A 27,303-nucleotide genomic window follows, 5' to 3' on the forward strand; every position below is an offset into this window, starting at 1 on the left:
CGCGGGTTGATAATAACGAAAACTCAGTCTTTTTATTTCTTTTCAGGTGGAGACGTTGAACAGACAACATCTATAGAGATGGAATGTGCACAATGTAATTTCTTTTGTCATTGTAGGAAATTGACATTTCGGTCACAGTTCACCAGCAGTGCATGATTTGGATTTTATTGATCCGGTGTAACTTTAAAACACGCGTTGCATGCTTATTTTCTTGTAATGTACATTTTTTCAGCACCAGTTTGTAACACAGAGAAGTATTTTAATCTAGGAGCGAACATTTTATTTTAGGATTTCACTGAGATTTACGGCCCTGCACTGCTAATTTTGCATAGGTACTTTTTCTGTACAAAAAATCTGTAGTACTGGAAAATTACTTTTAAAATATAGTACTTTTTTAGTACTTCAAATTTATTGTAATATTTAAGTACTTGTTTTTTACAGTACTTGATTTGTACTTCAAATTTTAAGTACTCAATTTGTACTTTAATTGTGTAGTACTAAATGTGTACCTCAAATATTAGGTACAAATCAAGTACTGTAAAAAACAGGTACCTAAATATTACAATAAATTTAAAGTACTAAAAAAGTACCATATTTTAAAAGTAATTTTCCAGTACCACAGATTTTTTGTACAGAAAAAGTACCTATGCAAAAGTAGCAGTGTAGGGTAATGATTGCATATTATGCAATCTTCACCAAAAAAAATATATGAGGATTGATTTTGTTTTGGTGTGGTGATCTTTATCTGATATAACATGCTTCGATATCTGTCCCAATTCTCATTATATACATAAGTTTTTTCTTCTTTCTTTTATTTTTAGTTTTTTTTAGGTCCCTTATGTTCATTTTTTTTGTGCAAGAAAATTATTGTATCATTGGTTAAGAAAAAAATACAATGATTAAATAATTTGTTATATATGTTTAATATCACTTTCAGCAACACTTGACAATATCATATTAGCTAGCTTTAATGTTGGTTGTCCAAAGCAAAAACCACAAATGCATATATATACTATGAAAAATAATGGTCAATATTAAAGAAGATTCTTAATTCATATAACTGACAGCAAAGCTAAACCCACTTTATTTCAAAGAGATAAACTATATACAAGCTCAGTGGAAGATACACTTTCTTACCTCATTACTGAAGAGTTTCTCACAACTGGATAATAAGGACAATGAGGTTCACCTACAACAAATTAATCAAATGTTATGAAACTAAAAAGTTTACACTAATATATGCTTCAAACATTTAAAAAAAAACGAATCTATTATATTTTGTTCATTAATTCAACGTTCAGCTGTTTTATTATATAAGATACATGTATATCTTCAAAGTTGAACATGAAATTACTGAAAATTCAGAAATTATTGCATGCATGTATTATTATGATTTTGTCATTTCGGACTAAAATGCGATTTAAATTTTTTACATATTATGAAAAATCCTGTTCATACAAAAAATATCAAAATGTGTGTTTGAATTATTGCGATTATAGCTCTGTCGCATTTTTGCATTTATAATCATTGCAATAATTTCTGAAGTTACAGTAATGGGAGTCAACGAGAGCAAAATATTAAACTTTAGGTTGAAAGCTGTGTGGTCCTGACTTTTTCTTGATTTTTGTTTTTAATTTGGAATCATTCAATTAAATGAAAAGGTCTGTTACGATTGTATTTTTTTTTATCTGCCTTCCTGACTACCAGATCTCACTGAGTCAATATCCAGAACTCCAGAGTCATGGTCTGAGTTGTCGACTCTGGAAAAAAAGGCAGTTTCATTCATAACTGGTATATTTGGGTTTCCACTATTTTCATTTTACGAGTCAAGGACAACTCAAATTGTCCGTGTAAAGTGATTTGAAGTTACATTAATTCTTGTAAATGACTAACAAGTTCTCTGTTTATATAAAAATTGTGAGTTTTTCTATAACGAGACAAGTATTTTTTTTCATAATTTGAACAGATTCTGAGGTTTCAAAATCCTCATATGAATTAAACTTAGAATATATTCTTCATTTGATAAAATTCTTTTTTATATACTACAAATGTACAACAAATCATCCAGGTTTGTTTTTTTGGCTATGATTGGTTATTTCTTTTTCGAAGAAATACAAAGTACAAAAATATTACAAGAGGCTACCATCTTCAGCAAAGGATTGTGGGTAAACAGCAGATTGTAAGAGGAACAGAAGTACATCAACATTACCAACTTTACATGCTATCGTTAGTAAAGTGTCACCATGGTGATATCTAAGGTTACGATCAAACCCTGGCTTTACATAAAAGTTACGACAACAATAGCAATTCTAGTTATTTCAGTTTCATCTTCCGCATATACATGTATAATATAAGAGGTAAAATCATATTTAAATAGCCATTTAGTTCAGTACTAACAACATATGAGATGTGATGGGTAGATATCAACCGTATGCAAATGAATATCAATATATATGTTAACCTATTTCGGGTTAACAAATGAATACATGTATCAATATATATGTAAACCTATTTCGGGTTAAAAAAATCACTATGTATAGTTTCTAACTGTTTGAAAACTGAGTTGTTATTAGAACCCTACAACACAGACAAAAACTCACCTTTCATTTTGTATTTGAATGTTCTAAAATCATTACAAGTCTTTTTCATGTACATGTATATGTGCACTTGTATAAGGTCGCTTTCTATCCGACGCAGCTTTAGTATTGACAAATGTAGCTATAATAAATTGTTGGGTAGTCTTTCGGTCATTCATGAAAACATGTAACTCAAGCACAAAGTGTAGAAGTTTAACAGGTTATCTTGCTTTTTGTTTACGGGGTTGGTTTAGAACTAACAATAGGTAGAACAAGAAGAATTTCTTTAAACTTTACGATAAACAATTCTAAACTTCTTAGTGAATGTTACAAATAAATCAAGTTGTATAAAGAATAAAGCCTAAACAAAACCAAGGCAGTTGTTTTACAAAAAGTTGCAATTCACCAGGCCACTTATATAAAATTAACTCGTCATAAAAATAAGTTGTTCTACATCGATACTCATCATCCAACCTATTTTTAGTTTCTCAACATTTTGTGTTGAATTTTTTTCATGATCAGATCTGTATCTTTCTGTCTGTGATAAAATTCCACTTCAAACACCTTCATATTCCGGGACAAACAATAGGTATACAGTGGAATCCAAAAGGTCTGTTGTTGATCCATGAATCAATTAAACATTTGACAGGTTTCAAAAATCTTTGAGAAAAATAAACAAATAGTACAAAAACACATTGATTTGGAATAATCTTTATCATTTAGAGAGATTTGATTTCTTTTAAGTAAAAACTTAGTCGAGAGCATTGAAATTGATATCACACATTTGCATCAGACACTTTATTTTAAAATGTGCAAGACTATACTGCTAAATTAATATAATAAACAATAATATGTCTCACCAAATTAACGTTACTGTTCAGAAATTTAAAATACAGGGATTTAGTGATATTTAAAACTGCCAAAAGCCACCAGCATATTAATGATTTTTTCTTGTTTATTAACGTACAATGACAAGTATTTCTTACATATTTAAGATGAGAACACATTACACAAGAATTTTTAAAATAGGTAGGTTCAACAAAAAAAGTCGAGAGGAATAAAGAAATGGAATAACAACTGCCACTGGACCATGAAGGTATAAAGTATATTGCTCAGACCTTTATGATGCTAGTTATCTTGCTTGCCAATCAGAGCGGTTTGCATAGATTTATAAATGTACATATATACAGCATTGTTTTTTATCGATACGAAACCTGCATACCTTAATTGTATCATATGGAGTTCGTTTCCGTCTTTTAGTTCGTTTGACCTTGACACCAAGTATCGTATACTTTCCTTTTGATAAACAACCTTTCTGATTGCCTCGACGATTTAAAATCCTTCATAATGTAGAAACAATTCTTTGTTGTTGAACTCACAAGCCAGACAATCATATGCATCTGTGTTGCATCTGAGTGGAATCAAATATCTAAAAAGAAAAATCACAAACATACTGAACTCTGAGGAAAATTCAAAATGGAAAGTCCTATATTAAACGGCAAAATCAAAGGCATGATAACATCAAACGAATGGACAACAACTGTCATACTTCTGACTTGGTACAGACATTTTCCTATGTAAAAAATGATGGATTGAACCTAGTTTCAAAGCTAGCTGAACATCTAACTTGTATGAAAGTCGCATCAAATTCCATTATATTGACAACCCAGGAAAGTAACTCTACACAATTAGGTCATGTATAAGTTATTGCATACAAAACTTACAAAGGGTAGCAGAATAAAATTATAAAACTGTGGGTAAAGTAAGGAATATTATTTTATCTACACAATAAGTGAAAATGTAGTCATTGTTGTCAAATCTGTAGTAAATCAATATTGTTAGACAAACGGAGACTACATGTACGACAGCTCTTGAATATAAGAACAAAATACATAATATCACACAGTTTCGTGTCCATAAAAATTAAGATTCGGCTTAATCTGCCGATGAAACAAGTATAAACAAGAACTTTTCCATGTTTTCAATTGCAAAACAAATGAAAGTCTATATATTGAAACGTATATGATTTGTTAATGTATCCCTGCCTAGTTAAAGATTTATATTCTGTAATTCAATTCAATCGATAGATTTTTCTTGATAGTAAAACATGTACTTCAAATATAAAGATTGAACACACCATCATGGCAATGGTATAAACAAAAACAACAAAAAGAACGATAGTTCTCAACAAACAAGGAAAACTCAAGACCAAACAAAACATGAATCCGCCTAAAGCGGGATAAGGTTAAATGACATATGATATCGGGTTAAAAAAAATAAGGTCAAGGAACAGTAAAAGGGCTATGTAGCAGATTTTGCTAAAAATTTGCATACAACTTTGGCTCGTTGAATTACATCTGAAAATCGAAAAAATGATACATTTATCTCTTTTATTATCTGAAAAATTGCAGATTGATTTCTTTTAATATGGGTGAATATTTGTATAGAAAGCACATAAAATCGGCGAAAAACCTTCTAAAATTTGTCTTAAAATCGCCAAATCTCTAATTCTACTCCATAGATTTTTCTTAAAAAACTATATATTGTTGACACATAATTTTGTGTTTTAATGATATAAAATAATCATAGGGTCACCGACTTCGTTTTTTGTTTATCAATCAATTTGATACCTTGTTGGTAGTGAAAAACGTCAAAAATCAACGTTTTACGGCCTGCAACGCGATAACGTTACGATTATTTCGACGTTTTGTTGGATTTTTTCTCAAAGAACGCAACTATGAATGATGTAAACCGTAAAAACGAAGTCGGTGACCCTATCTTTATTTTGCATCATTATAACGGAAATTTATGTATCAACAACATATAGTTTTTTAAGAAAAATCTATGGAGTAGAATTCGAGATTTGGCGATTTTAAGATAAATTTTAGAAGGGTTTTCGCCGATTTTATGTGCTTTCTATACAAATGTTCACCCATTTTGTAAGAATTCAAACAGTAATATTTCAAATGATAATTGAGATAAATACAATATTTTTTTCGATTTTCAGTTGAAGTTCATCGGACCAGAGTTGTATGCCAAATTTTACCGAAATCTGTGACATAGCCCATTTACTGTAACTTGACCTTAAGCATTATTTAAAATATTTGTTGTCTTTCATAATAAATTCTGGTCAACCGAAAATAGTATGCATGCATTTGTTTTTTTTATATATAGATTAGACCGTTGGTTTTCCCCTTTGAATGGTTTGACACTAGTTATTTGTAGAGTCCTTTATAGCTTGCTGTTGGGTGTAAGCCAATGTGTTGAGGCCGTACCTTGACCTCTAATGGTTTACTTTTATGAATTATTACTTGAATAGAGAGTTGTCACATTGACATTAATACCACATATTCCTATATCCATTTGAACCTGATGTTCAGTGATTTTCGTGTGTTGATGTGGTTCATAACTTGTTCTCGTTTTTACCATAGATTGGACCGTTGGTTATCCCGTTTCAATGGTTATACACTTATCATTTTGGTTTTTTGAAACGCTTACTGTCCATAGTGAGCCAAGGATCAGTGTTGATGACCTTAGTTTGATCTATAATGGTTTACTTCAACCAGTTATGACTCGGATGGAGAGTTTTCTCATTGACACTGATACCACATCTTCTTATCAGTATCATTAACGGCAAAAAAATATTTTTATTTAACTGTATAAAATATGAAACCGTTTTTTTTTTCTAAAGTGAGGATTTTTTACAAGTTGTTAAATATTTCACAGGTGTATCATACCATAGCTTTATTTAAACTTGTTTATTTACTTTTGACCTTAAACATTTATAACTTTATTAACTATGTATTTTCATTCAGGCATCGCAGATCAAATTTATTCGTTCATAGTGTGTTAATTTACGTCTTTTGATTGAGTTAAGCCTTCCATTTGATATTTTATCGTGTGTTTTTCTATGTTGTGATGTTATACTATTGTCTCAGAAAAAGGGAGAAGGTTTGGTACCATTAAAACGTTTAATCCCACTGCAAATGTTTGCACCTGTCCTAAGTCAGGAATCTGATGTACAGTAGTTGTAGTTTGTTTATGTAATTTATTAATGTTTCTCGTTTCTCGTTTTATGTTTTTTTTTATATCGATTAGACCGTTGGTTTTCCTGTTGAATGGTTTTCCACTAATAATTTTGGGGCCCTTTATAGCCTGTTGTTCGGTGTGAGCCAAGCCTCCGTGTTTAAGGCCTATAGTGGTTTACTTTTATAAATTTTTATTTGAATGGAGAGTTATCTCATTGACACTGATACCACATCGTCTTTTATCTATTTGACAAGACTGTTATAAGGTTCCTTTTTTAAATTAATCCTTTAAAATGCCTTCTTCTAAATACAGGACAACTTTTGAAATTACCCCTTTTTCGTCCCGAAATTTAGCAGTTTGACAAAATTTTTAAAATGTAAACTGTTAGCTATTTATTGGAAAGTAGAACACTTCTGTAACATAACTATGGGCTGTGTCTAACGATACAATGCACATGTATCGAGTACTAACACCATTAAATCATGCAAAATTAGTAAAATATTCATAATTATAGCATTTGCGTTAAATTGTAGACGGTTTTCGTCTGAAATGGATGAGGTCGCAGTTGTGGATACTTAATTTTTCATATTTAAATCTAAGTTATATTTAATAATACAACATAACATTTAAAAATGTTAAAAGTGAACACGCATGCGGCTACTTTCATTATCGACAACACAATCTGAAATTTGACATGTTATGGCATATAAATAGTTTTTTTCATAATCAAGCTTGAATTTGAGTGTCTTTAATAACTAAATTAGTTCAATTATTGCACAAAAACAAATAGAATCGACTGAAGTAGACACTTAAGTAAATAAACATACTCTCAGATCTTCTTTCTTGTTAATTTGACCTGGTATTTGTTTTACTTTTGTGTTTCTTAATGTGAAATTTTAACTGGTCTATATACCAGCTTTGGTTGTATGGAATACATGTTACTTTAAATTTTCCCTTCTTCGTACTTTGAAAATCAAAATTGTTTCCTTTTCTCCTTGTATACAGTTGGTACATCACACTTCCGGTACCTGTGCAAGATAAACAAGAAGTTTTATGGAGCACGGGGGCGGCACCAATTTTATAGTTTTATTGTTAATATTCACCCCACATGTACCAAGTTGCAGAATAGTTTTATCGATATATAAGAAATTCCTCAGTATTACTAAATAGAAGATTATATAGACAGAAGAAGAAGTATACTTAACAAAACAATTATTTTCAATTATATTTAAAAGTTGATGTTTTTTTTCGGAAATTGTTTAGCATTTCACAGCGGTATAATACTTTAACTTTAATTATTCATCCATTTATTGCATTAACTTTGTATTTGCATTGTATCAAAGATCTTTTTTTTTCGTTCAGTGTATCATGTGTGTTTTCATTTGTGTAACAACGATTTTTTTATGTAGTTAAGCCATTCAAATTGATATTTTATAGTGTGGCTTTTTTGTGTTGTGATGTTACACTAGTTTGTCAGATTAGGGCGAAGGTTTGGTACCATTAAAACGTTTAATCCCGCTGCAATTGTTCGCACCTGTCCTCATTCAGGAATACGATGTTCAGTCGTTTGTGGATGAGGTTCATAAGTATTTCTCGTTTCTCGCTTTTTATATAAATTAGACTGCTTGTTGTCATGTTTGAAAGGTTTTACACTAATAGTTTTTTTGGGGGCCCTTTATAGCTTGCTATTCGGTGAGAGATAAGTATCCGTGTCGAAGACCGGACCCTGACCTATACTCGTTTACTTTATCGATTGCGACTTGGATGGAGTATGGTCTCATGGCACTCATACAACCTATTTTTATATCTTCTTAAGTGTTTAAAGAGTCCAAAATCTTTTATCAAATGAACCTGAAATTTCAGGTCAAAATCGTTTTTACTGAGTAGGTCCTACTCCTTTGCAATATATTTTTGGGGCCTTTATAGCTTGATATTCGGTGAGAGATAAGACTCCGTGTCGAAGACCGGACCCTGACCTATTCTGGTTTACTTTATCAATTGCGACTTGAATGGAGTGTTGTCTCATGGCATTCATACAACATATTTTTATATCTACTTAAGTGTTTAAGAGTCAAAAATCTTTTATCAAATGAACCTGAAATTTCAGGCCAAAATCGTCTTTACTGATTAGGTCCTACTCCTCTGCAAAAATAATTTATAAAAGATTTATTGGGCTCTGCTTGACATTTTTGCTCAAATAATGACAATGTCAATACCAAAATCATGCCGTTACTCTTTATAACAGGTTATTTCCATTGTCCTAAACGTATGATTATTAGTAGTAGATTAAAAGGAAAATGATGAATAATCATAAAGAAGAAAATAACACCCACACAGTTGACAACTTCTTGTACCACTAAATTTTACCAGACATTACCCCCCGCCCAATACCCCCAAAACAATCGAAATAATATTCTTGACATGTACAATATATATTTAATGTTAAAAGGCCTCATCAATCAATGTTCTTGTATGTTGATTTTACTTACCAATATATCCTTCTGATTTAGAATAAATCCCTTCGACCTTCTGATCTGTGTTCATCTGATCCCTTTTTTTTAGCAGTTAACTTGACGAAAAATATTGGTATAAATGCAAACCACTTGGTACAAAAAGTTACAAAATCTAATAAAAGTTCGATCAAGAATTCAATTGTCGACAACTATCTAATTAACAAAGCATTCAGGTAAATAAAACGAAGTGCCAGTGATCGCTGATTGACAATATACGGGATATAAGATTATCGAAAGCATAAACAATTTACTAAAAAATAGCATAATAACGCAGAAAAAGATGTGCTACTTTTTTCCAGGAAACATCGAGACAATACCAAATCTGAAATAAAAATGATAATGTAAACATCAAGTTACAAACAGTGAGATAGCAACACAAGGAACAAACCCTGAATTATACAAAGTGGAATTTAAAACTGTACAAGAAGAGAGACAAGATCCAAGTTTTTAAAAGTAACAGACAACCTCAGAAATATTTCTTTAATTATTAAAACACAAAGTAGACATATTCATACCAGAACTATTGTCACCCTTATCGGAATCATGTTGAACCATATCATTCGCGTGCTTCAAGGTTAGCATATGTTCAGATTTGTTGAATCCAAATAATGAACTAATTAGACATGTTAAATAAAAACTAAATCTTGATCAACTCTCGAATGGAATAAACATGAAATCCTTTACAAATATTTAAACATAGATGAATCTTTCGGATCTAATTAATAATTTTACCGAGTTAAATGCACTGTAAAATATCTGAATACTTTTAATGTTTGTAATTTTTGCTGTACAGCAAACGAAATCGGCAAAATTGTCCACAGAAACAAAACAAGTATTTACTCTATTACAATCTTCTACGGAGATGTTTGTTATAGAGCCACGTAAATGTATTATTAAAAAGCTTAGTTTTAAAGGTCATCAATTAATTAAGTAAACACACATTTTAATTGAGGATTTATTAATGAATTGAAACATAAGTAGTATGCATGGTATACAATATCTACAATGATGTACCTATATCTTATTATTCTATATTCTTACTATGGCATTGAACTAGACTAAACCATTCAAAACTATTGATGACGACTTAAATTACATCTGTTGCATGTGTTCTTGTTGGAATCTTTGTCGGAAACATTTTGATTTCTGTATTTGTTGTAAATTGCTATGTGCTATTTTAATAAATGCGAGATCGCTTATAAGTTCGTGCCTGATGCCTTTTTTGTTTTTGGTTTCCTTGATATGCCGTGTTTGTTCAAATCTCTTGAGGTAAGCCCTTTTCAATCCACGTGTAACAATGTGTTCTTCTGTTGTAATGGTATATAATTTTCCAGATTAGAGAAGGGCTGAATGTTTGAAAATATGTTAAACCCTACATTATTATATAATATATATACATTTTCTTCGTCAGTAGAACATGTAGAATGCGAGTTGCTTTGTTTTGGAAATAAATCATATAATAATGTTCTTTATTTTGATTTTAGATTGGTGAATACTGAAGATTAATTTTTTTCGTGGGTTTCAATTTTCGTGGATTGCTTAAAAGTCGCTTTTTTATGAATGTTTGATGGTTTTTCCAATCTCTGTATACAAAGTATATTGAAATTAAAACTAATTCTTTATCAACTCTCTAATGGAATAATAATGAGATCCTTTGCACACAATTTAGTATAGATAAATTATATGGGATCGCATTAATAAGTTTACCGAGTTATAAGATGTTTGTTTATCACGGTAACATATCTGAGTACTTTTAATGTTTGCAATTTTTGCTGTACACAAACGGTATCGGCATTATTGTCCAAAGAAACAAAACAAATTATTTACGGAGATGTTGGATATAGAGCCACGTAAATGTATTATATTTGATTAATATATTTGTTAAATATTGCTTTGAACAATTCTTAGATAACCACAACATCGTTTATATCTATATTCGTGTGTGGTGTCTTTCTTTGATATGTTGTGTTCGTTCATGATGTAACCTTTCAATCCGGTTGTTACAGCGTGTTCATCTGTTGTGCTGTTACAAGTCAAGATGAGGGTTGATTCTTTGCAAATATGTTAAACCTTACTGTTCATATTGAATCATAAGTTACATGATATATTGCCAAAAACCCGAATTAGCTGTCTACGGACTAAAATAAATGCTTCGTTATCAAATCTATGAACCTTTACTTAGTCAGTAGACAGTTAGTTGGGTTTTTAGGCAATATATCATACAATAATGTTCTTTATTTTGATGTTGACTTGTTGAATATTATGTACATATCAACATAAAAAAGTAATTATTGAACTATGAGATTCGTAGATCTATGCGATATTAAAGCATTTAAAATCCTAGTATGTGAACCTTTGTCCTTTGAATAGGTTGAATTACAAATAATCTGATTTTTTTGTCTTTTCTACTATCCCTTTTTTATTCATGAAATTTGAAGACAGAAGATTCTTGTAAAGTTGATCGATAGAAGTTAAACCTTATGCTGTTAGAAAATAAAAAAAAGTATAATCAAGAACTTTTCAATGGCAAAGAAAAAGAAAGTTTTTTGAAATGTATGAAAACGTTGCATCGCTGCATTATATGATTTGAACAACTAAAATATAGTAAACATGTATTGTAAGTATGTATTTAGAGATTAGATACACACAATTGAATCAATTCATTCGGTTATCTATTAACTTGTGATAAATACTCTATATGATAGTTTTGTCAAGTGCTTTATCTTATATTCGCTGTGCATAATTTGGGGCGGATAAATGATTGATGAATCGACTTTGTGTTATATGAAGTTTACCAACATAATGGTAGGTGCATTTTAATGTCAGCTTTAATAGTTGGACCATTTAAATAACATACTACAAATACTCATACTGGTGTTTTTACATAGGCCAGTAAATGGCTTTCTGCCGATGTTCTGTTTCTGTATTTAACATACTTAAATCTTTCTTTGGCTATCAATATAATATTCAATTTGAATTGTACTTCATATCATAATAAAAGGCCGAAGTAATGAAACATTTCATTGATGAGATTTTGTTGGGTCAAAAGCAAAATCAACTTTTTCCTTTTCTACTTCACCTTTTCTCATGATCAGTATTCTACAAATTATCAAATGCATGCCATAACAACAAAGCGTATCTACATTACAAAATGGAGCACCTGATATCACAACCTTGTTTAATTTTGTGTAGCTGGCTCTTACATTCGGTTTAAAACTTTCATTTTGAACATAACAAAATACGTGCGCCAAGACAGGAACATGTCAATATAAAATAGAAGATGTGGTATGATTGTTAATGATACAACTCTCCTCGAGAGACCAGATGATACAGAAACTAACCAGCATAGGTCAGCATACGGCCTTCAAAAATGAGCAAAGCTCTTACCGCAGAGTCAGCTATTAAAGGCACTGAAATGGCAAAAGTATAAAATATTTCAAACGAGAAAACTAACGGCAAAATTAATGTACAAAAATGAACGAAAAACAAATATGGAACATATCAAGAAACGATAATCACTAAAGTGCACGCTCCTGATTTGGAACAGGCTCATACATACAGAATATTACGGGATTATACATATGAGCTGGATCCAAATTATCCCCCTAACCTGGGACAGTAGTTTAACAGTACATCATAAGAACGAACTATAGCAATCAGTTAAAAAGGCTTATCACCTATCTTTTATCATACAACATCTTTTTATTTATATTAACTCATTTGTTTTCCTTTCTTTGCGTTGGGCTTTTGATTTTTCTTTTTGATGAGGGCTTTCCTTTTTGGAATGTTCCTTGCAGTTTTGTAGAATCAAATATTTTGGTACAATAGCAAAAACAAAAGATGATACTAAAGGGAGTGATCGTAAATCCAACATCGTTTTGAACAGACGATAACCTGGTAGAAATTATTAACGACTTGATATCAACGTTTTTTGCAACGAATATGTAGGTTACCGGCAGTGCTTTTAGCAGTGTTTGGTTGTGAAACAATGGTTAAAGTTCTACAACATTGTATTTACTTTGCCTCCTAAATGATTTGATTCAAGCGGCTCTGTTAAGTATTCTGAAGAAGAAGCGTCAGTGAAGCGATCCTTAATATAAACCTGAATTTTATATAATCACTATAGCACAAGAAACTATTTTCCTAAGCATGAGTCATCAGCACATTCATAGAACTTTTAACATGGGTAGTTGCTAAAATATTTCGTCAAATTGTCGATTTTTATCTCCACCATGTCAACTCACGACTTAAGAGTTATTGGCAACTTGTTTAAAGTCGAGATGATTTCTATCATTTGTTGTCATGTTTTCGTGTTGTTGAGATAATTAGGTCGACTTGTTGTGATGCTAATCTTGGCAAGTCGACATAACATGTGTGAAAGCTGTTTTCACACAAAACGTTCGTTTCCTACATAATGTACATGTACCAACTTTTAAGCCTCGTAACTTTTTGGTTTTGACCATGGAGATGTGTATGTTAACCTCTTCGTTAAAAACTGGAAACAATCAGACACAATCGACCCTTGACGCGTATGGTTGTTTTGGCTGGTTTCTATTCATCAATAACAGTCGACCGTTTTATATTTGTGTAAACCTTAAGTAACGTTGACATATCAACCGGTATATATTATTGTTTTTTTTTTCTTTCTTTAAGATGATAGTATTATATCTAATAAATTCTTATCATCAACGAAGTTAAATAACAAAATTGAAGTTCAGATCTTGTTTCTTACAGTAATTGATAGACTGAAGACTTTGTTCAGGCTACAGGCATAAAATAAAAGTGCATTTAGTAATTGTCGGAAGCATTTCGTTTAATTCTTTGCAAAAGTGTATCTCATACAGGTATTTAAATGTTGTTAACTTTTTTTTATCTTCTACATATGCCATGTTGTATCTTTTTTGACTTAATAAATAGCGAAGTAATGCGAACCTTAACCTTTCAAACTGATTATAATTATTTTTAACAGAACTCACAAAAAAGAACATACGATAAAGGTTGAATAACATTTATGCTAATGTCTAATTGCGAACCTGTGACCGAAATACATATAATTCATTCCACGAAAAACTAACTAGAAACAATTAATTGCCAGGGTATTAATTTGGGGGTTGAAATGGTAGTAACTGTTTGTTTGTTATTTCTACATTGGCGAAATGTATAGGAACAGGGTTGTGATGTCATTTCACATGATTAACGAACTGTATTTTTGCACCTGTTTCAGGTCAAGAGTTATTCTTGTATGATTTTGATTTTTAGTTCATTTGGTTGGTGTTTTAGTTTAGTATGATGTTCATTCCACATTTCTAGTGCACATTTTACTTATGATGTGGGGTTTTCTCACGGTGTTGAAAACCATTGTTTGCCTTCGGTTCTTTTCTACTCTTGTTGTTTCTTTGACACATTCCTCATTTCTAGTCTCAATTTAACGACTTCATTACCACGTGTATGTTATTTGAAAAAAATGTCTCAATTGTAAAATAATATTAATTACATATTTTCTAGATGAGGTTTCTTCTTGAATGCCAAGTTTATAAGACATACAGCAATGTTGTTTAGATTCTTGATATTGGTAAGTATCGCTGTAAAAAGACTATATCAAAGAAAATATAGCGCATCATAAATCCTGGATGCCAATAGTGTTTCTAAAAAAATATACATTTGGAAATGAATTTTAATCGAAGGCTTTAATAGGGTGGGATATACGTTTCCATAAATTCCGTAATCTTATTGAAACATATGTTTAAATAGCTTTTTATGCGTTAACAGCTACCATCTCCTGTAGAAATTTGAGAAGGAAACCTCAGCTTAGACATATAAAGTTTAATATCGTTAAGGAGATTCACATTTAAATTATAGATACCGGTGTTGCTTTAATGGTGTGCGTATGGTGTGCGTATGCAAACACACATTCGTTTGATTATCAAGAATTATGATGTTTATGTCGATGATTTCTTTAATGTGCAGTGATATATTTTTCAACTGTTCATTTTAAAGAGGTATTCACATAGGTTTAATAATGACGCTTTTCTTGGCTTTCTGTCTGCCGCAAGTAACTGTATTATTTAATCATTTTAAGGATGTATTTGTTATTGTATGAAAATTTAATTCATCCACATGCAACGGAAATCATATAGTTTGAACACTTCACGTCATACATAAGACATGTTTTTTTTCTACGATTCGTATCTAAATTATAGTTATAGAATAAACACTCGTATATTAATTTTTAAACTAACATGAGACTGTTGTGCTCGAAACTATATGCTAATATAGAGAGTACATCACATGCTTCAGAAAGGTATGCAGTTATACCATATGTTAATCAGTACATAATCATCCACATGTAGTAAAACAGCAGACTATATATTTCAGGTTCACGTGTGTGCGGCGTTCCCGTTAAAATGCCCTGAACCAGCGCAGTGGTCACTCCGTGCAAGAAGTCATTGTCCAGATGATCCGTCTAAGTATTTCTGCCTCAAGAATGATCTGATAAATGGATATTCTGAAAACTGCACAGTATTCGATTTTCTTCAACCAGGTTATTTCAAAACAAGGAAAAGTGATTCGAAAGCAAATGAGATCATTATTAAAAAAATATCACATGACGTGTGCAAAAAAATACTGTATAATTTAATAAACTCATCATAGATACCATGACTAAATTTAGTATATACGCCAGACGCGTGTTTCGTCTACAAAAGACCCATCAGTAACGCTCGAAACCAAAAAAAGTTGAAAAGGTCAAATAAAGTAATAAAGTTGAAGAGCATTCAGGACAAAAATGCCTTACAGTTTTGCCAATACAGCTAAGGTAATATATGCCTGAAGTAGAAAAGCCTTAGTATTTAAAAAAAATCAAAAATTTGTAAGCAGTAAATTTATAAATATAACCATATCAATTAAACCCGATACGACAAAATTTATAATAATTATAACAAGCTAAATTTAACGAAAAATCAATAAACAAAAACAAGATTTATAGACTACAACATACGACAATTACTAAATTTCAAAACTACATAATGATGCAAGTCAAGATTAAGAACATTCCCCAAAGCTCATTTTTACCTTCACCTAGTACGTAAAAGTGAAACCACCACCATGAATATAAAACAAAAAAGGTTTCTGATTCGATCGTAAAAAAAAAATGATAAAACAACATAAAGGAAAAAGTAACGTGAAAAAAAACTTTGTCGGATCTTTCAATCATATAGATATGTTTTATTTTGATATTTCTGAAATATTGTCCTGAATGACAATTTTGTTATGGGATATTTTTTACAGGTAGAAAACATGTTCTTCGTGGAGGATTAGATGCAGACATTTGTTCGTCAGAGCGTTACCAGCCATGGCCAATAACATTCTACACAAATGTCAGTACGGACTGTATCTTTCTTAAATCAACATGTAATGAAGAGGGACAAGTTGTCTATGATGATGGGAATCGAAACACTGATATAACATGCAGGTGTGACTACAGAAGAGGTTACGATTTTATCGTTGAACCTCGAAATCGATGTTTTTGTGTCCCATCAGAAGAAGATTGTTCATGCCATTTAAAGATGTGTCCTAAAGCAACTGACAAGTTATCACCAGGTAACACTAAAGTTTCATTCGTGAAAAACATTACCACTGCGAAAAAAACTTTTATTCCTTTCGATTGATAAGAATACATTAATACTTTATATGGTATAACCCTCATGTTTTAAATCAAATATTTATATCGTTTTTTGTCCATTTTTCTTTACATAAAAAATAAATTATATATATTTATTGTCTCTTTCTATGATCGAAAAAAATGTACAAAGATAAAGCTCTATATGCATTAAATTGTTAATACTATGGTTCTCTGGATTTGCGTTTTTGATGTTTAAATTGAATGTCGAACGATGAAATTATAATTTTCACATCTTATTTCTATTTACTAGTACGTTGATATGTGTTTCTTTTGCAATTATACAGCATCTTTTTTTTCAAATGTTAAATATATTTTTTAAGTGTTAACCTTTTTTCTTTCCCGAGGAAGACGGACATGTATTAATTGTCGTGCAACAACTTCATTTTTGTCGAATGTGACATCAGGCAATAATGTTTATTGATAAAATTGTATTTACATAAGAAAAAGTAATGATGTCATTTTTCAATCCTGGTATATATGATGAGTTTACAACCACTGGGTCGATGCAACTACTGGTTGAGTTTTGATTCTCAGAGGGTATCACCAGCCCAGTAGTCAGCACTTCTGTGTTGACTTGAGTTATCATTGATATGTTCATATTTGTAAATTAACTGTTAACAAAACTAGATATAAAATTTAAATCCTGTTATCTATGACAATTTCATTTGTAGATATCCTCCAAATTTTTGGGGGGCTTCTCAGTCGGTATATGTTATAGTGGTTAGAATGTTGTTCAGTTCATCTGCTTGTTGTTTTCGCTTTTGGTCGTTACGGTGATCAGTTATCTTCGACGTATGAGATTGACTATCCCTATGATATCTGAAACATTCTTTTAAAAAGACGTAAACGTTGCACTTACCTTAAAATATGAAGTTTTGGGTGGATAATCCAATGAGTATACTCAACACAGATGCATGTCCCTCTAGTATCCGTTTCCTGTATTTTATAACCAATTCAGATTATATATATTTAAGTCCGTTTTCCTATGAATATCTTTTCATTAACAAGGCTGACCTTAATCATGTAAGTAACGTTTATCTATCACATGTGCCACCCATAAGTATAATCCTCTTTTACAAAAACATATCGATGACTACTTAATATACAATCAGAATTGTTACCACATTATTATTATGTATCAACTTTATTATCTGATTATTTATTCGTTTACGAAATAGATGTTTTTTTATTGATAAGGCTATATTGTGACATTTCAAATGAAAACTGGAATCTAACATCTTAGTTAATTTTGTCAGTATGGCGTTATCTCTATTACAGATTACGAATGCCTCGAAGGAGAAAAGAACTTGACTGTATCTGAATGCAAGACAATTATCTCCGTAAGGTAAATAGTATACATATACCATAACCATCACTCATCTAACTTTATCTTTGATGGTTGTGTGAAGCTGAAAATATATCGGACATTCGTTGGTTTTAATAATAATCTAATAAAGGTATGTCAAATGATTATGTGTTAATTTAGTGTTTACTTCAATTGCAATTGACTTTTTGAATTTATATAAAATTGCAATTATGCTAGTCTGTAATATACATTTTTGCATGTATCTACTTAACTTGACCAACTTATTTGAACTAGGCAAACCGTACGCGAATAATCCGACCGTATATGTATTTTGAAAAAGTAAGCATACAGTCCAGTCCGTATTGTGTGGTATGCGTGTGGTCTAAAACCTTTATGGGCTTGAACATAAATACAAGTATCTTGTCTTAAGGAGGGGTAAATCCTACTTAAAAAGCACTCTGATTCAAACAAAATATTCTCTGAACTGACATTATCAAGATGCTTGATATCTTGATTGACAACATATTTGTTACTTTTGGATGTCGTGTTTTTCAACAACAAAAATCGGCATTTCAATTGGAAACAACTGTGACCCTCTTCCTGCGACTAAGAAAAAAGTTAGTAATATCCTTTTAGTCTTGTATTATTTTTTATTTTAGTTTTTTGTGTACAATTTGGACTTTAGTATGGCGTTTATAATCACTGAACTAGTATATATATTTGTTTAGATGCCAGCTGAAGGACGCCTCCGGGTGCAGGAATTTCTCGCTGCATTAAAGACCTGTTGGTGACCTTCTGTTGTTGTCAGTTCTGTGTTCGGGTTGTTGTTTCTTTGACACATTCCCCATTTTCATTCTCAATTTTATTTTACTTTATAACCAATGTTATTTCAACTGATCGGGCGGAGCTTATTTTTTAATTTGCATAAGGACAGTCTATTTGAAGATGTGTGTGATAAGTATGATTGCCGTTATAATCATTATTGAATTCTAATCACTTATCAGTGTCACCAAACGCATATACAAAAGAACTGAAAGTATGATATGGGACGAATTACTGTACACTTCATTGATGAGTTCATTCCAAAACTCCTGTCTATAGATGGACTGGTCTTAACTATGCGAACGTTTTACTCCGCGCAGTCAAGTGAAATAAATCTAGTAATACTTTCCGCTATACATATTTGCTCTCTCCAAATAAGTCAAAATCTGATGACTATCACTTCTATCCCATTGAATTAGAAATAAAGGATACAACATATACACTTATGTCTGCCTCATATCTTGACTTACATCTAGAAATTGACAATGAAGGCAGGTTGAAAACAGAACTTTACGCAAGCAGAGATGATTTCAGCTTTACAATTGTAAACTTCCATTCCAATGTAGTGACATTCAAGCAGCGCTTGAATATGTCTATCAATTGATACGATATTCCCAGGCTAGTATTTCTTATCATGATTCCTTGAAAGAGGGTTGCTGCTGATAAGGAAGCAATTACATCAAAAGTTCCAAACTGTGAAGTTGAAATTATCCCTTCGTAAATTTTACGGACGCCATAACGAGTTGGTTGGCGATTATGGAATATTCGTGTCATGTTCCTAAATACAATCCCGTTAATAACTGGGAGAAAATAAAGGACAGAGAAACACACGAATAATAGCTAACAAAAGGTACCAGGTTAAAAATTAAATATACCAGACGCTCAGCTCAAAAAAGTTCGATAGCCAAAACAAATATTGTAGATATACTATTAAGAGGTTTAAGAAGATATATTAACATATTTCAGAACAAACACAACTAGAGACGATAATACGAAGAAGTATATTTCAGATAGGGAAAATATGTCAAATGAAGGTACGCCTATATAGTAATAATTTGTGTATAAAATAAATTTTAATCAACGCTTTACGGTTATTGAAATCGTTAGATATCAGGTATCTGACACAACAAGCAGCTCGTTTGATTACGCACGAGTCGCAAATAAATGTCTCCTTTAAATTTTATATCAATGTATGTATATTTTTCGCATAAAAGTTCATATCTATATATTTGTCATCATTTTGAAATTAACATACACATTATAATTAGGCTTTGTGAAGACTTAACACAAGCTCAAACTAAATTATAGCGGATCTATTACTAAGGTTAACAATATATTGTTTACATGCAAGCATTGTATTTTTAATAAACATACAAATATAAATAAAGGAAGATATGGTTTGAGTGCCAATGACACAACTCTCTATCCAAATAAAATTTTATAAAAGTAAACCATTATAAGTCAATGTACATAACGTACAGCCTTCAATACGGAGCCTTGGCTCACACCGAACAACAAGCTATAAAAGGCCCCAACATTTCTAGTGTAAAACCATTCAAACGGGAAAACCAACGGTCTAATCTATATGAAAATAATTGTTGAATAATAATTTTGAATATGCAATTATAAGCATCAATAGATATCGAAAATGTGTTGAATCTAGTGTTTAGTTGAGACAAAGTACAGATTTAATACAGATATTGAGAAAAAACTCAATTAACATAAAAAAAAAGCTATTTACACGGAACATAATGATAATATAAGGGTAATTGGGTGTATTATAGAACCGAACAGATGCAAAAGCAGGTCGAAACAAAAAGCAAACTATGTCACAGTCATAATTCCACGACTAATAATGTAATATTCATGAAAACATATGAGCATTCATTTCTAACCACAAGGATATTTTATTCGGCATGCATACAAATTAAAGACAAGCTTTGATGATACTGTACGGCTTTTACTAAGTTAAAAGTAATATCGAGGGCTTCAACATGAAGTATAAGGTCCCATTTTCTGCATATGAGTCCAATTGGAAATAATAATGTCTTGCCAAAATCCATTTTAGCTCATCTTGCATAAAAAGCCAAGTCAGCTTTTCTCATGACTTGGCGTCCATCGTCTGTCGTCCATCGTCTGTGGTCCTCGTTCGTTAACATTTCTAATCTTCTACTCTGAAACTACTGAACCAAATTCAACCAAACTAGGCCACAATCATCATTGGGTATCTAGTTTAAACATGTGTCTGACATACGCCCCTTTTTGCCAACCAACACGGCCAACATGGTAAAAAAATAGAACATAGGGGTAAAAAGCTGGTTTTGTTTTATATGTCTGAAACTAAAGCATTTACAGTAAATCAAACATGGGGCAAAAATGTTCATGAGGTTAAAATATATCTGCACTGGTAATTTCAGACGAATCAGACAACCTATTATTGAGTTGCTGACCCTGAATAAGTATTTTTAAGGACATGTTGCAGTTTTCGGTTATATTTTGAATATTATTATAGATATTGTCAATCGACCACTTTAGAAGTTATTGCCCATTATAGTAATTATTTTAACAAATTTTCGTAAATTTTTGTGATATTTTACAAAAATCTTATTCTCTATAACTACTGAGACTTTAACCAAACATTGGCCAAAATAAACATTGGGATATCTAGCTTAACAAATAATGTCCTATGACCCTACGAGCCAATCAACAGCGACGACATTGCTTAGAATAGAACATAAGAGTGAAATGCAGATTATATCCCTGAAACTAAAGCATGTAGAGCAATCCGACAGGGGGTAAAAGTGTTAATCAGGTTAAAATCTATCAGACCTAAAATGTTCTGACGAATCAGACAATCTGTTGATTGGTTATTGCCCCTGAATTGCTAATGTTAAGGAAATTTTGTAGTTTCTGTTTATTATCTTGAATATTATCATAGATAGAGATAATTGTAAACAGCAATAATATTCAGCAAATTAAGATCTACAAATAAGTCACATGATAACAAAAAAACAATTGCCTACGTTTTTCCCTTTGCAGTAAATGTTAACAATTTTTTGTAAACTTTGTAATCCTCTCCTTTGAAACTAGAGAAACAAATTTAACTAAACTTTACCACAATTATCAGTTTATATGGTATCCTATTTAAAAAATGTGTCCGATGACCCCCGCCTGCCAACCAGCATGGCGGACACGGCTAAAAAACAGAGGGTACAATACGTTTTTTGGCTTATATATCTGAAACTAAAGCGAAAGTATATTGGTTGCATTATTTCATGCAACAATTGTAAACAAAAATGTCAGGTGAGCGACACAGGATCCTTGGAGCCTCTAGTTAATAATGCAAAATTGATTTGATTTCCAAAATTTATATACTGGTTTAACAATTATCGTGCTTGTAAAAATGAACACAATTTGGATTACATTACCTCCTTTCAATAATTGTGGCTCGGTAGACTTATGCTTTAATAAAAGCAGGATGGCGTTCATTAACCTTTTGATAGGCTGGTACGATTTTGTTTAAAGAAATAACACTTTTCATAATATTTCTTCGCCAACAGGAACCCTTTTTTAAGACATTCATGATAAGGTATGCAAGATATTAGATGTGGTGACATCTGAGAGGTCAAGTGCTGCTGGAATTATTTCATACTGATAAGGGCAATTCTCAATAGGACAATTGAAATCACTTAAAAGACATAGCTATTGACATGATTGGGGTTTGAAATAATTCATTGTATTAAACTTCTGTTTTTCGAATGGCGCCTTGGTAAATCATCTCTCGTTTTTATTTGATGGTATCTGATGTATTAGAATAAAAGATGTTTACCTTTTCAGTGATAAACAAGATAATATTAACTGCAATATGTATTGGTAAGTACCATAGCAAAAAAGGGACACCAACGTTTTGTACTATATGGTTCATTTTCGAGGTCATCTTTACAAAATTAACTGCCATGCACATGTACAGATATATGATTGAATATGTTTTCGAAACACGCCATCGTCATTTCCATTATACTAAGCCATATGCCACTTTTGGCTAAAAAGAAAGGTAATTTGGAATTCATTTTGTTCCAAAATTTATTTTGTGGACCAAAAATATTCATCTAGCTGCGAAGTGTTACATATACACATCTATAAGTTGACGTATTACGAATCGCTTAAACAATTAAATTTAAATTTTGGTTAGGAATTACTACTAATTTTTTTTTTTATAAATATTTGGATCTTTTTTTTTTTTTTGTGAAAGCAATCATTTTTTTCATACTAATTTTAGGGACACATTCAATTACGTTTTACTTATATAAGTGAGGGGCTATTATTTTGTATTGATAATAAGCCAATTACTTCTGAATTTCCTTAAATGGCCACTTATTTGGATTTAATAGTGGGATGATCATTTGAGAGTTGTGAATACACGATACTATAGAAATCACCACCCATACAATAGAAGACCATTGTAATTATGTCTGCATGAGCTTGTTTGAATGAATGAACGAATGAATGAATGATTGAATATTTTATTTGCAAAATCATATAGAACATGATATGGCAATACATAATATGACAACAGACTGGTAACAGAGAACAATACAATAGTAACATACATGTTTAAAACGTGTCTATGGTTCGTTCTTGGAAATTTTTATTTTAAATTTCCTTCTAAAAGATGTAACGGAATACCAAACTATTAACAATATAAATTCCATAAAACACCTTTTATCGGAATACCATGACTTATATTTCTTTTGAACGTTTTTATTATCTTACGGTTTTTATTCACAGTTATTTCAAACAATTTCCTATAAGTCATATTATGTTTATATTAGGGATGTCAAAAGATCTGAAATTCAATACTCGGATACTCGGTCATGATACTCGATTACTGAATCTTAAACGTCTGTTGAAAAGTGTAGATTCTAAGTGGAATGCAGTGTTTTTGGTATTACTTTTCATAAACATAAGACAAATGTTCAACAAACATAGCTTAATTGATGCTCTGTTTTTTTTTGTGTCAATTAAAAAAGAATGATTTACCGACCGCTGTTTCTACAAATAACCTTACCTATTATAATAGCAGTTATTGTATGTGTATACGTGTTCATGAACCCAGAGACATATAATACAATTATAACTGTCTGATCCTGATGAACCAAATTTCAATAAAATCAAAAATATTTGCAAATAAAGTGCAACAAAGAAGACTACATTTGTATCATCTGTTCCTGAGGAGCTGGTATTTTTTTAATATTACGATTTGTCCATTAATTTGTCAACAACAATATTGGACTTCAAATTGCTTATGCATTTTCGTGTCGCTCAGTCTTACTTTTTCTGTGTTTTTTTTATGCACGATTGCTTGTCTTATTGTCGTTTTTTTAGCCATGACGTTGTCAGTTTATTTTCGACTTCTGGTGTGTGAATGTCGCTCTTGTACTTTCGCCTATATTCAAATTGTAAATTAAACAATTAAAGTTAAGTTTCAAACACAGAGTAATTAAATTAATTTAGATATATATACTTCTCATCCCAATCACGTTTACATAGAAGTCTTAATTAACGAACAAAGGGAAGTTTAACAGCTTGTGGTGAGTTATTTATTCATCCCTAAAAGTGTTGATCCGCGTGTAAACACCGTTAAAAATGTTTCTAATCAGTTGCGTAGGGTCACCGCAGGTCACTTTGTTCATCTTAACAAACATGATCAGGTCAACAGTTTCAGACGAAAGACTGTTTGACTTTCTATGTTTTATTTCAAGTAGTACACATGAAAAAATTCCCTCAACGGAAAGGACGTTGCTGGTACTACTATAACAAATAGTAACATAAGGATAAACATTTATGTTGTTAATTGATTTTTTTTAGTATTACGAAGGCGATATTTCAACGGAACTAAAGTGAGTTTAAATATGAAGAAAATATGAAGAGAACTATCTCACGATGTATAACAGCAATCGAGTATCCGAGTACTAAAACAGTACTCGAGTAATCGGCCTTCCGAGCAAGTACCTGGAGTACTCGTTGCCATCCCTAGTTTATATCAACGACACTACAAACAAAACAATTTTTTTCTTTTTATATTTTAATTTAAGTTGAAACTATTACATGCAATATTTTATGAATTTTAGAAAGTTCTGTTTTCTTTACAGGCTCGATTCTTTTCTTTTGTATGGGATTATTCTTAGATGAATTGTTAGATAGGTACTATCGGGAAGGTAAGAGTCTATTTCAATTTCATTAACTGGTATTTGATTAAATTAGAAATAAGATATCTTTTAAGTCTGGTATCTGCGATAGGTTATTTTAGACTAAGATTGACTATTTCATGAACTGGCAATGAACATTATATTTTACTGGAAAATTGTGAAACCATGTTTCAGTTGTTGGGATATACTTTCAAAATTTATAACAGTCATCCCTTCAGCATGTTCTACACGAAATACATGAAGGAAGTATATATCTATATTTAGCACACTAAGAATTGGTTGACTCTTCGCTTTAACATGATGTGCTTTGTTTTTTCGAATTGATTTCGTTGTATTGAAAGTTGAGTTATTTATAAATAAGAATATAATTGTCATGAAATTGCAATCAGCTCAAAATGGATACAATACAAATTTTTAAATAATGCTCTTTTTTTGGTAAATAGAAAAGTTTTCTAAAGTTCAGATTGAGCGACACAAATGAAAAAAGATAATGATACAAAAAACCACAAACACAAGATTGGTTTCGATGGAATGTACATTAGAATTATGAACAAATGGTAGATTATTTCTGCTAAATATATTAATGATATTTGATAAAAGTCATATTTTAATGTTTGTAAACAAGGCAGAACATATACGACCAAAACGTTTAAACATATCTTAGATTACATTTTGGCCTATATATGTCCTTTCATTGGTGTGTCAAAGAGTTTATGTCACGTATTTCATATTTCAAATGTTGTTTTGAATATCTCTGTTTTGTTCAGTTTATTTCATTTCATTTCAGTTTACTTTATTTACCAGCCCCTCAGTGATATCGAGCTAATAGAGGGACAAACTGCTAGATTAAAATACAAATTGTCCACCAACAGATTTCCAGTTTCGTTTTTGAAAGACAATCAATTCATACCAGAGACAAAATTTATTACAAAAAGTGTAGTTGGTCGCTCCAAAAAATTAGTGTTTTCTTATGTTGCTCCAAGTGATGCAGGAACATACTGTTTAGAAGTGTCAGAAATGACAAGTAACCAGATAAAAATGATTATAAAACGTATGTTATATATGTTTTTTGTATTCCCGAAGTTAACATTTATATTGATAACGTTACAAAATCCACTGTCTCATGTACTTCAGAGTTCGAATCAAAACTGTGATCCATTGAAAAATCTAGCATTTTCAATTGCATTTAATAACTAGCATGTTGACGAAAAGCACGATTTCGAAAGTTATTGTATAGAATTGATTGAATATTCAGTGACCGTGAAGAAAGATCATGAAAAATATGTTGTCAATCAAGAAATCAAGAATCTTGATGAAATTAGTTTCAGAGATTTTTTTTTTAATCAAATTGATTTTGTACAAAGTCCGATTGATCCCCTCTTTGACAAGAAACTTGTATATACGTAGGGCATTATTTTAATGAATCAAAGTAAGACCAACTCTATATATTTGTCTCTAAGTTGAAATGTGTAATGCTTGTGTTCAGCGTAGACAAGTAAAATGTTTTGATACTATTACTAGACAAACAAGTCTTAAATTGTATGTACGATATTTTGAATAGTTTTTCAAGTACATGTATCTACATCTGATTCTCACTACCTCTAGCATATGTAGTTTCACGTTAACTTTGAATAATGTGTTAACATCAGGAAATCTGAATCTTTAATTTATATAAGCAAAGTCTACGAAATGGCAATACAAATGAAGACATAACATGACGTACATAAAAAAAAACATCACTTTTGTTGCTCAGCTGAACAGTGTATTATTTGTTATATTATAAAAATAAAACATTGTAACATTGAAAATAATTGTTTGGTTTTCCACAGCTATGTTTACCTCAAAGATTGATCCACAAAATTGTCTCGAAGGTAGCAAACTTGAATTGATGTGTTCAGTATATACAGATAACATTGTAGTCCAATGGTACAAAGAGAATGAACAAGTGCATGAGTGTGAGAATATGTTGATAAGCACAAACAAAAACCAGCATATGTTAACAATTAAAAAAGCAACCATTATGGATTCTGGAAAATATTACGTTAAAGCTGGAAATGTGCCAATGGAAATTCCAGTTATTGTGAAAGGTAATTTTATACAAACAGATAAACACATCATACATACCAGGATTAATATTTTATACATACCCAAAACTAACGTTTTGTCT

At 31.1% G+C, this 27,303-nt stretch overlaps 1 protein-coding gene and 1 long non-coding RNA gene across 2 annotated transcripts in view; one reads left to right on the forward strand and one right to left on the reverse strand.

The window, feature by feature from the left end:
- LOC134727319 (uncharacterized) overlaps nucleotides 1-27,303 on the reverse strand; it is a 286,564-nt gene that overhangs the window by 193,729 nt on the left and 65,532 nt on the right. The window lies entirely within an intron of this gene.
- LOC134681643 (uncharacterized) lies at nucleotides 19,892-26,038 on the forward strand. Its single transcript, XR_010100651.1, has 4 exons — nucleotides 19,892-19,961; nucleotides 22,765-22,800; nucleotides 25,080-25,145; nucleotides 25,924-26,038. It is a non-coding gene; the product is annotated as an uncharacterized LOC134681643 (long non-coding RNA).

Source organism: Mytilus trossulus, chromosome 8 (genome assembly GCF_036588685.1).
Source record: "Mytilus trossulus isolate FHL-02 chromosome 8, PNRI_Mtr1.1.1.hap1, whole genome shotgun sequence".
Lineage (NCBI taxonomy): Eukaryota > Metazoa > Mollusca > Bivalvia > Mytilida > Mytilidae > Mytilus > Mytilus trossulus.